Here is a 17,731-nt window from a genome sequence, read left to right on the forward strand (position 1 = left end):
AAAAATGATGAGCTGCCCAGAGCTATGAGACGGGTACAACTGTTAAAACTAAATATTATCTTATCCAGATAGAGCTTCTTAGGGGGTTATCACAATGGGTGATTCATGGCCTAAGCTTGCTTGTTATATAATATATCAAAAGTATCAGGTCATTACGACTTTAAAAACAGATTCAGCACTCCCACAGATTATGCTTTATCAGGACCCCAGGGCCAAGGAACATGGGCGCTAAGCCCTCTTGGAATTGTTTTGCTTTCCAAAAAGAAAAAAAGAAAATAACTTTTGAGGCCTTAATATGAACAAATATCTGAAATTCAAATATTATGTATCCTGTAGGGACAGCTGAATGTCTGGTGGTTAGTACTTCTGGCTCACAGTCTTACCTATGCTAATTTCCTGTCTCCACTGTCCACTCGTTTTGCCTTTGTCTCTACCTGTTTTAGTCATCACTTGCGTATCAGAGCCAATCAGTTCCATCCAGGTCTTGCCTCGTTGTCTTATCCTCTTTGTTTTTACCTCCCTGCTATTTTGTTTTTATTGGTCGGTCTCAGACAATTGTCATGTCGCGTATACAATGTCCAATGAGTCTATGCCATGTCTTTCTTTGTAGTTGTATCTCTGTTGTTGTTTGTTTTTGCTTTATGGTTTTTGATTCTGCGACCGCATCTCTTTGTTTTGTCAATAAACATCTTTTTCCGAGTATATCTTACATTTTTGCCTTGCCTGCCTCCATGTTCTTAGGTCCCTCATTTACCCATACATATATCTGCAAATGTGACTGGTCTGAATACCATTTGGTTGGTGTATCTTGCTTTCTAGGGGTTTGAAACTCAACCAATCAAAACAGAGTTACTTGCATTGCCAGGAATTTTGAAATATTAGCCCTGAACAACAGTTTCATTCATCAACACGGAATTTACAAGGGATGTCCATCACAAGAAGACTCAAAGAAAAGTATTCAACCTCATGTCCTAAAGTGATAGGATCTTTGGCCATTACATTCCACGTCCATGAGTCATATTCTAAGAACTCGTTCCACTATATCAAATTGGTTCCTTTCATAGGCGCAAGACACTTTCTGCCATTCCTTTTAATATTAGCAAATGGGACCCCTAATCAGCCAAAGATGTCAAAATGAACTTACTTTGCATTCATTTGATTATATTGTCATGGAGCCCATATCAATTCTGTGGCTTTCTCGGAGTGTAGAAGAGGCATTGAGAGTGAGCCTCTTTGGGTCTGTTTCATCAAACGTGGTGTCCCAGAGTAAAGGGCGTTCAACAAAGCTGATACTCCGCGCTTTGATGTTTGCCAGACTAAATGGACTATCAATGAGAAGTATAAACACTCCTCCATGCAAATGTTCCTCCGGGGGTCTTTCATTGTACCCGTAGTATCTGTGAAGTGTGTTTTGAAAAATTGCCTTGGCGAGCCATCCGAACAGCAAGAGCTGGAAATTGGAGCGCAAACAAAATAGGACGTAAGTGACTCGTAATGGTCAGCGGCGGCCGAGCAGAGCAGCACTGAGGCGGGAGTCCGCTTGACTGCCAGGTGACATCATTTGCCATTGTTTCACCACTCTATTTCTTTTATTGGGCCTATTGTCCGACAGCATTCTCTCAATCAAGTGGGTGTTTTTGTGGCACTCATGTAGGTAGACCAGGTGCAACGTGCTAGTGCAGGCTTCCTGTCTCTCCACAAGTCTTTTCAATGTCTCTCCTGTGGCGGGTATTGTCATACCCCAGAGTGCATCTGAAAAGAAGCAGCAGCCCTGCATAAATGTCAAAGAGGTTTCTTGTTTTTAGCTCCTAACAGGCTGTGTGTGTGTGTGTGTGTGTGTGTTTGAACAAGCCAGCTGCCCCTGTGAGCATTTTCTTACTTCACTGAGCTCTGCAGTGGTTTAGCCTTGGCTTTGCAGAGTGGCGCCCCCTGTTGAAGGTTACGTTTGTTAGTTATGTTGTCATTGCCGTTTGTTAACCTGCTAGTGGCAGTAATCGGTATCGACACTTTAACATTTTAAATACAACTTTGTAGGGGTATGAGGCACAGTCAAAAGAAGAATCCATTACGTTTTAGTGGTGATATGGCTAAAAGTGCACTTCCAAGGGTCTGTTTTGATTTGCTTCTGGTGCTAGCTTCTGCTGTGCCGATATATGCTTCTGAAGCACCCTACAGGTGTCTAACTGCAAAGAATTATAATGAGGATAATTAGAGAACGCTTCCCCTACATAAGCTCCCCAAGGGGTCTTTCCATCCAGGTTCAAGAAAGAAAATCATCATACTGCAACTTTTAGCGAGGTACCTCTGCCAATGAGGTGGCTTACATTGACAGTTGTTTGATCCTTAGCAGGTTATAACATAATTAACAAACCTTTCGAGTGGCGCATGAAGGTGCCATGAAGTTTTGGTCTAGGATAAATGTGTGGATCTGACATCTCCTCAATTTCTTCGTGAGTAACGCAGATAAATTGGAGGAGGCAGGAGGTGGAAATGGGCTACTTATCTGTCACCAGCCACATACAGGGCACATACAAAAATAAAAGTTTTTAATTTGATTATGGTGGTTATGGTTATGGATTTTGGTTATGGTGGTATTATTTGTTGCACGTGATTAAAATGTGGCACTCGTGTAATTGTCTCCCCTTCCCCTTGAAAACAATAATATATATTTCAATTTACCGGTGGCATGGTGGTGCAGCTGTAGAGCATTAACCTCACAGTTCTGAGGGCCGCGGTTCAAATCCCAGCCCTACCTGTGTTTGCATGTTCTCACTGTTCCTGTATGTTTTTTTTTTTCCTGGGCACCCCGGTTTCATCTCACATCCCAAAAACATGTATTAATTGTACACTCTAAACTGCCCTTAGGTGTGAATGTGAGTGCGACTGTTGTCTGTCTCGATGTGGCCTGCTGGCAATCAGTTCAGGCTGTACCCTGCCTCCTATCTTTAAACCCTTTGGAACTCACTTGCTAGCCAAAACTGGGTGACTAAAGTGCATAAACTGATAAATTAGCGTGAAGACATAGAGTATAATATCTTTATCAACGATCAACATCTCATGTAATTGCATCACAACTTTTTAGTTTTGCTGTATCTAAATGGATTTATTTTTTTTGGGCTGTTTCTCTGCATTTAACAACAACATGGCTAGATGCTCTGTCAAGACACAAACCATGAAGTAAAATTTAAATGAAACTACAAAATGTGTGACAGACACTTCAGGTGCTTTTTTTTAGTGTTTTTGGAGTTAAAGTATTGTGTACAGTACAGGGGGATGACAATATTGCAATTCGATGTTAGTGTATTGATACTATACCATGAACAATAATGATAACACATACTGCTCCATTTAATATTCACCATTGTGACCTGTACTCTCTGGTTTATTAGCGTTCTTTTCACTCAGGCATATAATGTGAATCCACCGGTCCATTTATAAAACATTCATTCGCAAGACCCCACCCAATTTGCTCTCTTCTCACAATGCATACCGTGACCTGTTCCAGCAGTTTCCTCAATCTCTTCGTTCCAAAGTCTGCACTACTTTTGATCTTTCTGATTTTGTGCCCCATATGACTGGAACATTCTACAACAAATAGTAAAATATGGTAAACGTCTTTAAATTGACCACGTGCAATGTGCGTAGAACTTGGAGGCCCTGTAGCTCAGTGGTTAGAGCACTGGTTTGGTAAACCAGGGGTTGTGGGCTCATATCCCACTGGGGCCTCCACTCCCCGAGAGGGGTTGCGTCAGGAAGGGCATCCGGTGTAGAAATTGTGCCAAACATGTGTGCGTTCATCTGAGATGACACGCTGTGGTGACCCCGAAAGGGACAAGCCGAAAGAAACACACACACAATGTGCGTAGAACTTGAAAAGAAAATCAGAATGTTTTGTCCGTTGTCAAGTTATTTCAGGACACAGAAACAACATCTTAATATCAGCATTCCATTGATCAATTGTCGTATTTCAAGTCTTTGATTCTGTTCCTGCCAAACGTACTCTTCTAACCTTCCTTTTTATCAGTATTTGTGGACATTTCACACTTCTCAAAACCGCTTCCCACTTCCTGGTAAGTAGAGAAGTCTATTTCCAATCTGATACTGCATCATCTGACAATGAAACCTTTATTAATGGGATTCATGTTTTTTTAGATGCTCACCAGGACAATGAGAGCAATATGACTAATGTCTCTAACACGAGCGAGAAGACAAATAGTGGCCGAGCCAAAGAGGAAGCCACAGACCAAAAGCCGTGCCAGCTTCAATTAGAGCATTTGAAGAGCTTTGCAGGCGCCAGTTGACAAGGTCCAATTTGTCCGACATATTTCAGCCTACCTTTTCCCACATGTGCTCACCACTCGCGTCTTTCACCGCCAAGTTTGGACAAATATTCACACACACAAACCCTTGGAGGGAAGATGTCCTGGACTTTGACGCGAGAATCCAGTTTTTCGAGGAAAGACGTCTACAGAACTTCTCATTTAATTTCCCCATCCCCCACGTACTATGGGAGAGGACAAAAAAGACTGTTTGCCGTCTTTCTTTTACCTTTTTTGTATACACACATACGGAGAACCTGCAGTGAATGCCGCACATATGCCATCCAGTTAGTGGAGTATTTTTGTCAGTGTGAGTGGGCAGCAGTGTCACTCAGTACGCTTTGAGCTCGGTGGAGGGAGAAACTGTGAAAGCGAGTCACTAACAAGCAGAGAGATCCCTGCATCCCACAGCCAGATGGCTAATCTCCACAGAATAAGAAACACACTTTCTCCTCACAGTTAAGAAAAAAATATATATACAACGCCACCATAACAATCCAAATGCCTTGTGGTCACAAATTGCCTGCAATGAGGTGACAACAGCATTAAACAAAGTCTCTTCATATCAAAATGGTTTCAGTAATTAAAAAGACTGGAACAGCATCAAACACGCACGAGTGCTCAAGGCTGCTGCTGTAAATTGAAATAATTTGTCAATTTTAAGGTGGGTGTGAGGTCTTGCGAGAAGTGCTTGACAGCTCACAAAAACGCCACATTTATTATTTATATGCGCTCCCTCGAAGAAACGAGCCTGACAAAGGAATATTAGGGCTGCGCTGAAAAGGAGCCAACCCCGAAAGAAAAAAAAGGTTTTATTGAAGGTATTTATATGCTGAAAGGAACATGATGGATTTTATGAACAAGGTCAAAGAAAGAAAAAGTCAGAATGTTCTGGGAAAAAAAATTTTTTTGTCTTTTTAATGTACGCACTGAAAGCAACAAAGTGGATTCCATAAACACATTAGGACCAAACTGGAAAGAAAATAACCACAGTACAAGTCTTAAAATTGTGAGAAACAAGTTGTATTTTTGGGGAGAAAAAAATATATTTATACATTATAATCAACTAATTGAAATTCAAACGGAGGACTCAACAATTAATTTTTTTTGCCCTTTATCCGTAATTAAACGAAAAAAGTCACTCAAGAGGAGTGAGATGGCCATGAAGCTTCTATAACCGACGCTTAACAGCAGTCAGGGCCAGAAGAACCTCTTGCCAGAGAACAATTATGCAATACTGTTCCAATTGCAATTAGTGAGCACTGGGCAAGGGAATGATATGGTTACAAAATTTGCAAAGCTTAAGCTGTCAAATGCCAAACAACAGTCTCACATCAGTAAAAATCATATCTGGAATAAAATATTAAAAAAAGGAAGCGGAGAGCGACTTTTGTAACACCCTGTAGTGTAAGGGCCAAATTAAAGAAAATCTGTGTTCAAACTGAAAACCATTTATTTGAAAGGAAGGAGTTACAGTATATTTATTTTGCGTAAACCAAAATAATCTTTTTTTTTTTTTTAAAGGTGCATGGTCGATTTTGCAAGTTTTAGAGCTGAATTAGAATAAAAATTACAGAGACAAACGAGAAGATGTAATTTTACCATGAAAAATACAATAGATTTATGGCAAAGAAAAAAACTGAGCCAAAACAATAGTCTTAATTTGTTTACCAAAAAGGCAAATAGTTAAATTCGAATCTCCCAACCATGTTATTTCAAAGTTATTTACTGTATTTAACCTAAATGTATCTATGTAAGCCACCCATTTTAGAAATGACTAATTTTTGCAAAGGTTGATCAGATCATTTACAGTGTTCATCTTAATGCAGGTAAACATTCAGAGTCATAATCTTACTATTCTTTTCCTTGGAGAACTACGGTAGGAACTTTTTTTTTTTGCTTTCAAAAATAAAATTTAATTTCTGTAGCATTACAATTCATGACAAATTATCACATTTCTCTTGAGATTATGTTGTGCTGCTCATATGATCTAACCTGCCTTTCACGAAATAAAAAACAAAACAAAAACTGCAATGAAAAAAAAGCTAAACTCTTCCCTTATGGCTATCACTGCCTGTGGCCTGAATGGTGACTGGCAACATTGCTGAAGGTGCTGTGCCAGCATATTGCCCAAGGATGCCCGCAGGTGCTGATAGAAGCGTCACCATTAGCTCCATATGTGTGTGTGTGTGTGTGTGTTTGCACTATTCCAATGAAAGACCAATTTGTGTGGTTCCCCTCCTCCATAACACACACAAATACAGTATCCAGAATACGCACACATACCATACACACAGCCACCTGAAGCAAACCATCTGGCCAAGCCTCTGGGACCGTTTTTGTGAAAGCGCGAAGGTTTTGACCACTCAGCCTCGCGCTGTCACTCAAATATGAGTCGACAATGCTATCAATACAGGTGAACTTACCTGTCTTCCTTATTTAATCGGAGTACTGTATTAAATTCATTATATATGTTCAGGAAGGCAGATTTTGCTGCAAATATATCACACTAACAAGCCCAGTTTCAGTGTTATGAAACACCTATGAAGTAACTGTCGGATAGGTAAGTGTTGGACAGGGTAAAGTCCTTAGGCGTGTAGTTTTCGCAATATAAATTACATTTTCTCCTACCTTTCATAATTTTGATATGGCTTATTATATAGTTACCCAACTGATCCATACCAAGGCCTAATTTCCAGTGAAAGTGATTTGTTATTGTATGACTGAGTATTTTCTGACCATTAATATCCCTGACAATGTTGAGGAAATACAATATTGCTGCAACATTCTAAAGGATTATGGTCATTTATATCACAGTCTAGGCTAGCACATTATATTTAACAACACATTTAATTTTAGTCTGGTTCTCAAAGGAACATCAGAGGTTGTTGCTTGCTGCTTTTTTTTCTGACCCAATGATCTCACTGGATGAACTTAAAGTATGTTTGTGTGCAAAATTTGCTCCTACAAGCAACCAGGCTAATGGCTCAGCCAGAAAACATGTGTGAAACAATCAATTTACATCACATTGGCAAAATGTAGGAAAAATATACAAACTGGGTAATTACTGGGAATCCTCAGTCTACGACTGACATCCGTTCCTGGATTCCACCATTAAAGTCAGAATTTACATCAAAATACTTTGTATAAAAAACAAATACATTGAAATAAACAAGATGATGTACTTAGCATTACTGCTGAGATGTGGATGGAGAAGAAGAAGGGGAGGCTGTGCTTAGCTATTGCGGAGGAACCTGGTCCTCAATCCTCTCCAACTCGACAAGTATCAAAGAACCTTGTTTTGTGATCATTGTGTCCGACATATGAACAGAACCCTTCACAAGCGCTAAGATACAGGCTTTGTTTTTAATAATTGCCACCACGTTCGACCGATTCATGCCTTGGTGGTGTTGGTGTCCCTCCTTTCTCCAATCTTTTTACGATCGTGAGCTTCGTTTGCATGGTAATGGTTTTTCTTTTGGCTGCAAAAGCACTGCTAAAAAACATCTTTCTTCTTTAGGGCGATAATGTCTAAAAAAGGAGCGTGAAAAATGCAAAGATACTCCCGGCGCACAAACATGGACAAGCATGAGCCAGACAAAGTGTCGGACAGGGGACGGGCGTTGTAATATCGAAACGTCTTAGGTCGAGACCGTCTTAACCCGAGGACTCCATGTATAGGGTTTTGAGTATTGTACTCACTTTCAACATTTTCAGTGGACCACGCGATCAGCTAATTTGCTGCAGTTCTGTAAGGTAGCACACAGTTTTGGAAGAGCTAGCATCTGTTAACATTCGTGTTCTGAGTCATGTCCAACACTTCTACTAACTTTTACACCTGCTCAATTCATGAGAATTTACACCGCGGCATGGTGTGATAGTGTGTTAAAATCCTGCCAAAAGTTACTTCTGTAGGGGTAGCCTGGTTTCTTTTAATCGATGAAGCTTTACCTCGCGAACATGCAACACATTCTGCCGTATTTGGGGGATGCGCTATCCATGTTATTTACTTTGAGTGTGTTAGACGTCTGATTTAGTGAACACCAGGAATCCAAAACAGCTGTTTGATAGAGAGAAACTAATGATGTCATGGCCAGAACGATCAGTGGGGAGGCGAACACCATGGGGGCTGTCACTCAGCGACAGAACGCCGGCAGCATCGGGGCCTCCGTTTGGGGTAGGTGCTTGTCAATCAATTGGCCAGCGGAGGAAGGGGGAGCAGGTGGAGTCACCAATCAGGGACGGTCCCAGCACAGCAGGACCGGGACCAGTAACTGAAGCGCCATCTGGAGCGAAGATGAGCTGTGAGTGGGTGACTCGGGGAACGTGATAAACACGCCGGAAGAAAGCCATGTGGATGGATTCCTGGTGACTGTCACGCCAATTGTGTTCATGGTTGTGCTCGTCAGATGGTGATTTTTTATTTTTTATGATGTGCACTCAAAGCCGTTGGCCCTACAAGGATGGCAAACAACATTCTTGTATCTACTTGTATGAGGTAGTTGATAAATACCATACTGTTCAAAACAGAACAAGGATGGCTACATTTTGTGCTGTCTTTTGATTTTTATTAACTGGACAGATGGGCATGCTGGTCTTTAGTAGATGAGCCCAAATACATAATTAGTTAAAATGAGAATGTAAGATGTGCAAAGTTGTGTTTTTTAATAAAATAATTAGGTTAAATTTGACAGTTGCGTTTGCCTATTACTATTTTGACATTTAAGCTTGAAGATATAGAATATAAATTTAGTACAGTTAGGCTTTTGAGGCTGAAGAGAAACTATCCAGGCAATGTAGCGGTAATGCTAGCCAGTAGCTATTTAGCCACAAATTGGTTCGTTTTTTTTTTTTTTTTGTTATTATTATTTAAAAGTTGATTTTCTTGATTGTACATTATTTCATACTTGTTTCATAATATAGTGTAGTAGTTAGAGAGGATTTGATGAAGCTTCCCAGAGTTTTATTAGCTTGTCCCAACATATTTGGAACATGTTGTAAGAATGAAGTTCAAAATTTGGGATGTATAAAAAAACAAAAAGGTTTTATGTCTTTGTTGTGTATTCAATTGAATATAGGTTGAAAAGGAATTGCAAATCATTGTGAGTTTTATATTTCACATCACATCCCAACCTGGATTTGTGCTTTGTATATTTTACAGGGGTTTTCTTCACTTTTACAATTGTGTGACGCTTAATGTTAAAGGCAGTTTGTCATTAAAATTTGGGTTAGGGTATAGAATGTTGAAGATGTTATATTGCTTTAATATAGTAATATGATATTGTGGTATGTTAAATTAATGTAATGCTTACATTTGCAAGTAAATAGCTAAATGATCTAACATAATATATTCTACAGATTAAACATGTAATTTTCAAACATATCAATGAGTGCTTGGTTAAAAGGTATTTTGGGGTAATAAGTCTGTTTAAAGGTCCCCATCCTTTTGCAGTACATCTCTTTACTATTGAATTATTCCTGATTGAAATTATTTATAATCACAGTCAGTGTAATGATGTTATTCTATTTATGTTTGTGTAGCGGGGCGATGATGTGCTAAATATTATTACCAGCACAAAAATGAAACAATACCGACAATTACGACCACATCAGCACTCACACACGGTATTTGTCATGAACACAGAAAGTCTAATTTCAACATCCAAATATAGTTTCAACTTGCCAGCTCAGTCTGAGAGCAAAAAAAAAGGAAAGATGGTGCTAATTGAAAATGATGACAGAGGTGATTTCAAGTAAATTATGTAAAAAAAAAACTCCATTAAAGCAGGTCGTGCATAGAAGGAGCTGGCTCTTTTATGTAACAACGATCTTTTTATTCATGTGATAAGAGGCTGATCTGTTGAGCGATAGGTCAGAGGAAATGGAAGTGAATGGAAACTTTTGCGCTACATTTACCCAATCACCAGTCTGATTAATAGCAGTTAAGGCATCGTAAAAATAGAGCCGCAATTACTGCGAAAAATTAGCTGGCACTATTACCATCATGCTAATAAGTGCCGGAATAATTACATGTGCGGCAGTATTGTCACAGAGATTGATAAATTCATGATCCATTTTGTTAATCTCTCATCCAGCACTGAATTTGACGCTAATCTGTCTTGTCGTCGTGAATGAAAATTGGTGAAAGGAGTTTAGTCATGAAGAACAGACAAAGGTCAAAGAAGATGGAGAGACAGCACATATACACCTGTCCACCGACTTCACTACTTTTCATCCTTGTCCCCGTGGAAGGGGCGTGGGGGGACATAACAGATAATTACCAACTCTGAAAACTGTGTCTTTTGTGTGCTGCTCTGAAAGGAGAAACTCTCCATAACTGAGGAGATAAAGCTGAAAACAAAAGCAGCCAGAATTGGAGCAGGATTAGCTTTAATGGTGGTAATTACCGAGGGGGATAACAGCCCCGGTCCTCACCGGCCATCACTGAGGCCTGCAGTAGAGGACAGCAGGAGGGGTGGAGGGGGTTGGACTGGTGGGCAGTGAGAAAAAGCCTGAATCTGGGCCCACATGCTTGGCTTCCTGTGTGGCTGGTGGCAGCGCTTCAGCACATTCAATTGTAAAACACTTCGACAGCCAATCTATGTCTGGCCTCTCGTGTGCTAAAAGCCACTACTGTATCTCGCCCCCCCTCCCTCCAATAATGGCCATGCATAAAAAAGGAGCAGGCCCTCAACACTGTTGCTTCTTGAATTACAATCTGAACTGATGGCATGGATAAGAGTGCCCTAAATTATAACAGCGGGGGTACCAGTCCTCTCTCCCTACGCTCTCCGTCTCTACCTCCTGGTAATTGCCGAGTAGCTAGTCCAAGCTGCACCGTGTGGACAGATAGGCCTTTATTATTCGGATCGTCTAACCCCCGTGTCAAAAATGGGAAGAAAAGAGTCCCCATTCAACATACCCTGATGCTGTTACAGCTCTGTTTCCAAATGGATATGATATGTCTTTCCTTGAGTAGTAATTTAGAATAGTTATGGATTAATGGTTAAAGTACCTTGAAAGTTGAATACCCGAGCAGCAAAATGATAACCTACACAAGTGTTGAAGCTACCAGTGAAAACAAAAGCACAAATACCTGATGACAATTATAGAATTGGATCTGAAAATTATCACGAGTATGTAGGATAGGGTGCAGACATCTCCGTTGCGACAATAATAATTAATACAAATTTTAAAGTACACTGCAAAATACATTGAATCACTTTCTGCAAATTTAAGGTTATCAGACTTGTTTTTATGCTTTATTTATATAGATGTTAGCTAATTTTTTTACATTTGTACAACAAGAATGAGTGGGGGTGGGGTGGCATCTAAGGAATCAGAATCAGCTTCAATGGCCAAGTGTGTAAAAACACAAGGAATTTTTCTCTTGCAGTCGGTGCTGCCCTGTTACGACAAGTCTGCATATCGACAAGATGTGGCGAGACTGCAGCTTTGGTGTAGTTAACACAACCTGGCGCTGACCACTCTAAAGACTAGAGATGAATGTGGACTTCAGGAGGCAACCTTCACCCCATATGTCCTTGGCACTGTCCAACTGCCTTGTGGAAAATGTCGAGACCTTCAAGTTTTTGGGAATTACAATCTCAAAGCACTTGAGTTGGGAGATGAAAATCAACTCCATCCTCAAAAAAGCCCAGCAAAGGATGTACTTCTTACGGCTTCTGAGGAAGCATGGTCTGTCACGCGAGCTGCTGAGTCAGTTCTACACAGTGGTTATCCAATCAGTACTGTGTACCCCCATCACAATCTGGTTTGGGGCTGCCACAAAAAAGGACAAACTCAGAGTGCAACGGACAATCAAAATAGCTAAACAGATTATCCGCACCACTCTACCCAGTATTGAGGACTTACACGCAACACGAACTAGGTCCAGAGCATGCAGGATTCTTTCGGATCCTCCACATCCTGGCCATCAGCTCTTTCAGCTCCTTCCATTTGAAAGGCGCTACAGATCAATGAAAGTTAAAAGTAGCAGGCATTGGAACAGTTTTTTCCATCTGGCAATTAAGTCATTAAATTCTTGATGAGCGAGCCTACTATTTTTCTGCCTTATGCCATGTTAGGAACCTCACTCACATCCTGCTGGTCCAATCAGTATTAGAAATATATACTGTATATATTTATATTATTTTTTAAATATTTTGTAGACCGGACGATTCGTCACTTTACACTGCTCCCTTTGCACAATTGACATTGTTAACACACTTATCTATATAGATTTTACATCTTCCATGTCTTAAAAGGAATAGTTCCTATGGACAGAAATGTCTCTTGTTCTTGTTGCTATGTTGTTCCTTGAATGAGTTGTATTCTGCCCACCAGGAAGTTGTAGATCCACCGGAAATTTTATTGTGGACCTGGATTGGTATTTATCGTTTTCATTAGTTATGTGAACACCACCACTGGACAAGGTCCTCAGATTTGTCAGAGGTCTACAGTCACAGGCCTAAAAACCCACCCAGGTCCCACATCTGATTCACTGCCTGATAATTGGATGCGATCGACTTACTGTGTCACAAACTACGTTTGCCCCGACACTTCCTGTCAAGCGTCCAAAAACTAACAAGTTAGAAGCAGGAAGGTCAAGATGATGCCAAGCAAAATGTGAAGAAAGTGTGTCATAAATTTTATTCCAACAAATCCCTTTAGAAATAAATATTAAATAAGAGGCAAAAAGGCAAATTAAAAAAGCCTGCGGCTCTGAGCTCTTTCACATTAAAATATACAATCTAACTGTAACAAAATAAAGGAACTCCAGGAATTGTGTTCAGGAATGACCCAGTAAGGCAGCTCAAACACCCCAAAGATAGCTAATTTACAGAGGTATGGCGAGGTATACGCTTCCTACACTCTATTGCAATCCAGGGAGGGTTAGTGCCTCTTAGGGAAATCCAGTACATTGATTCAGGACAGAGTTTACTAAACAGCATCACCTTATTGATCGGGTGGTTAGTTAGTTATTACACATGGTTCTAAATTTAAAAATTATACCCATATCTAATCTCCAACTAAAAGAAACTGGACACCATCTGCTCTGGGTCACTGGTTGATTTTGAAACACTTTCTCCCCCGAGGAAATAGGGAAATGGAAATGATACTTCCCATAGTCAAAGCCTCATATAATACATTGCTGATAACCAGACAAGTCAGGGTTAAGAAACAATTTTAACTTTTTTAATTGCCTTATGTGTGGAAAAAATAAATTGACCGTTGTTAATATTAAAACAAAACCAAACTATTCAGATGAAAAACAATGGCTGAATTTGATTTTCTGAACACCCGTTGGTGAGAATGTTCCTGATTTTGGATATGTCCCAAAAAAAGACACAAAAGGTAGGAGAGAAAGCATTTAAAAAATGCACATTATATTTTGGGTGGATCACTGAGGTCTTACACGAAGACAGTTGGGATGTCCTATTTTTCCCAAATTCACAAAATGTATGACTTCAGGGCTATTTGACAATTTAGTTTCTTGTGTATTGTTGCCCCTCCCCTGTTTATGAAATATTTTCAGCCTCCACACTTCCAAACTACGTGTGGATGTCTGACCTGTGGCGTTTGGTGTTTCCTCAAACTTGGATCGATACGAAACAACCCACCAGACAATCAATCCGCAGAGTGGTTGGATCTATAAATATCTAATATGTCCAGCTGAGCCTCACCATAGACTGTGTGAATCCACCTCACCAATCATCCTTCCATTGATCATATATACAAGTGTGAATTGTTTCTACCTGCATGGCCGAGATGTGTTTATTATTTCTGTGTCGGTGTCAAAACACATACTGGGGAAGAGAAGTCGCTAAAATTGTGGTTTGGGGACATCCAGGTCCATAGAGTGAAATCCCACTCATTTTAATCATCTTTTTTGAACACCAAAAGTGAGATTAGGAACCTGCCATTCAAAAGGAATATGACAATCCAATGAGCGAGTCAAGTGGATCATCACATTTCTTGGTCTTCAAAGCCCTAAATCGGACTTCAAATTCAGATTCTGTGGTAGTTTTTTTTTTTCAAATGCAGAAAGTATGATCTCAGACCAAATTCTATGCCTATAATTAGATGGTTCAAGAAAGGTAATATAAAAAGGACTAAGTGACTTATAAGCCATTTGTGCAAACAAATTCCTCTATGATGACATAAAACGTCCGACCACGTCTGCTTGCCCTTGCAATGAAGTCGGCATGGAAATCCCCTCCTCCCTCACTCCCTCAAATAAATTTGTGGTTACAGTCTTCTCCTCCTTGTTCTTTTAATCCCAGCGAAACATTGCAGATGAAAGTGGAGCGTTATGTTGCTAATGTGCATGATAAAGACACGTAAAACCACTGTAGTAAATTGAAGAGCACTGGTGCTCGTCTTCGCCCTCATGTGACGGAAGCCTTGAGACACAATATAGACACAAAGTGGCACATTGTCCTCCAATGCCTTCCAAATCACAAGCAGACAGGAGGCAGGCACCCATGTTTCCCCCATCTGTAGACTATCTGGCCGATGAGATAAAACCATACTGTAAACACAATTACAGTCGTAGCTTGACTCGGTATGTAGTACAATAGAGTTTTAAAGTAATGTATAAGGAAAGTGCTACATCAGTCTCTGTCGTGACTGCTCAGCAGAACATGTCTTGAGTGACAAAAAAAAAAAATGACTATGACACAGTTAATGATTGTGGATTCGGTGGGTTTTCTGCATTTAGAGCACCTTAGTTTGTACCAAACAAACATTCTATTTAGCTGAATGCAGAAACATGAAAAATAAGTGGCAGGCTCTATAGTCCACTGTCTCTTGTTACGCCAACTCTATCTTGTAAGTATGCAATGTGTTCGTTTTATGTTATCAACAGTGGTTAAGTTAAGAAAAGAAAAAAAGCTCATGTATGTAAACTGAAGCTGTCCATATTATTCAACTAGCAGACATTACTGCACGACAATGGTGTTTATGTCGACTTTTTGCTAGTCACATTCATTTGACTTGAGGAGAAAGCAGAGCCAGTTTACAGCATTGTTATACTCGTGTTCTTTTATTTTGAAGGCCTGACGTTGTCGGCAACAGGATGTTCATACTGATGATAACTGAATGTTTCTGAGGAGAAAGGGACAGATCTTTGTTGCCTCCAGTTGTGGAACAAAAGTCTTGTGGAACACACCTTGTTGTCTGTTTGATGATTGACAAAATGGCACACAAATTATAAAAAGGAAAGTCGAGCACACGGTGCCTCAGCTGGTAAAGCATTGGCCTCACAGTTCTGAGGACCCGGGTTCGATCCCAGCCCCGCCTGTGTGGAGTTTGCATATTCTCCCTGTGCCTGTGTGGGTTTTCTCCGGGCACTCCGGTTTCCTCCCACGTCCCAAAAACATGCAACATTAATTGGACTCTCTAAATTTCCCCTAGGTGTGATTGTGAGTGTGACTATTTGTCTCTATGTGCCCTGCGATTGGCTGGCGACCAGTCCAGGGTGTACCCCGCCTCCTGCCCATTGACAGCTGCATACCTGTCAACTTTTCGAAGCGCCAACCTGTATAAACTACCAAAAATATTCTTATAGAGAGCAAAAAATCCTTATAACATACCGAAGCAAATTATATGTCAAAATAACGGAGAGAAAAAACACAAAGTTTTTTTATTGTAGAGCTCCATAATGATAATATATGAAGTTAATGTCTAATTATCAAAGTCCATTTAGTGGCATTACTGTGTTCAGAATTGTATTCATGTGAAACTTTCTTCACCAACTCTAAATGCTGACCCTTCGGGTCAAAATTACAGCATTCATCCATATTGACTTTGCATTGCAATAATGCAGTGTTACGGAAATTTTCAGAATCCGTCTGATTTGTGATGTAAGGCCGCATACGTAAAATTCACCACAAAATCCGTATGAACTATGGCTAAACCGTACGAATTGACAGCTATGCAGCTGGGATAGGTTCCAGCACTCCATGCGACCCTCGTGAGGATAAGCGGGAAAGAAAATGGATGGATGGAAAGCTGAGCAAGAAATTATTTAACCATGTAGAACCTGGGTTCCCTGGCTGATAAACTTGGGCAAACTTTACCAGTCAAGCACAAACGCAACACATGAGAGGATTTTTTTCCCTCTGGGTGGGAAAATCAGCATGCGAATGTTAAAAGAAGTTTCTTAAAAAATGTTATTTTACAATTATGAAAGGCATTGAACTGATACTAACCATTTCCATTGTATCCTGTTGGGGAAAAAAATTAAAACTGAAAAAAAAAAAACCCCTGAATGGATTCTTACAGTATATACCTTAGGGGCTCCACTCCAGTGTGATGTTCTCATCATGACCTGCAGACTCTTCGTGCAGACATCCAATCACTTTAAACAAGTATGTGGTTTTTATGTGTGATCTCGCTTTCGGGGGATCAGACAAGTTCTACCACATCTTCATTTGGATGTGGTGTAATCCTTGACTTGTAAAGCTACTTGTTCTGGTCCACCTCTCCGTTGACACTCACTTATTCAAACAAACACAATTTATGCACACGGACAACAAAACAGTCAGCAGCCATAAAATTCAGATGTCCCCACACTCCATCCTCTGTGAGACCTTATTGTCCTGGTTATTACCCCAGCTATTGTTACAGAGAATTGGTATGCTTATCAAGCCCTGTAGCCTAAAGTTGATACGACAACAGCCTGGCAGTTTCATTAAGATTGATATCCTGCTGCGGCGCACCCCGATGAGGTGATCTGGTAGCAAGCGAGCAAGACGGCGAGAAGCAGGATGGGACCGTAGGTCCACCTCCCAAGTAGCTCAATTGCCATCTATTGAAGCACTTGAGCTGAGGAGAGGGGGCACGCCGTGCATACCATGCTTTTAAGGACACCGTGCTCCTGTAATTCACTCTTTTCACAGTGGATGCACAGGAGCCCCCTATAGGCTCTCCACGAGCAATTAAAGCCTCAATAGGATGGTATCAAACCTTGCTGACCTCATCCAACCTCCGCTGTCATTGTGGCCTCCTTAAAAGGTCTCCTCTCTTTTGTCCATGGAGATGCCATTCCTCTGGATGCAGCCAGAGTGCATTTTTATTGACCAGCGGGCAAGCATTATAACAAGGTCGCAGGTCAACTGGACTGTAAGTTCTCACTTGTGTTTTTCTTTCCAGCTGGTTAAGGACTTACCAAACCAGCACTTTCATTAGCTGTATGAAAACAAGAGATTATTTGCCTGCCAGCTGATGGCTTGGTCACCTGAGCCACATTGTAACTCTGTGTAGTCAACTGAATTTAACTTCAACTTGATATGAGATCCCAGCACTAAACCCAGCCTGTATGGGTCAGGAAAGATTGCAGCGGAGTACATTAAGCAAGCACAGTAGCATGTCTAATTTGCTGGCCTCGGCGAAACAAAGGCTTTCAT

The sequence above is a fragment of the Syngnathoides biaculeatus genome, chromosome 15 (assembly GCF_019802595.1).
Source record: "Syngnathoides biaculeatus isolate LvHL_M chromosome 15, ASM1980259v1, whole genome shotgun sequence".
Classification (NCBI taxonomy): Eukaryota; Metazoa; Chordata; class Actinopteri; order Syngnathiformes; family Syngnathidae; genus Syngnathoides; species Syngnathoides biaculeatus.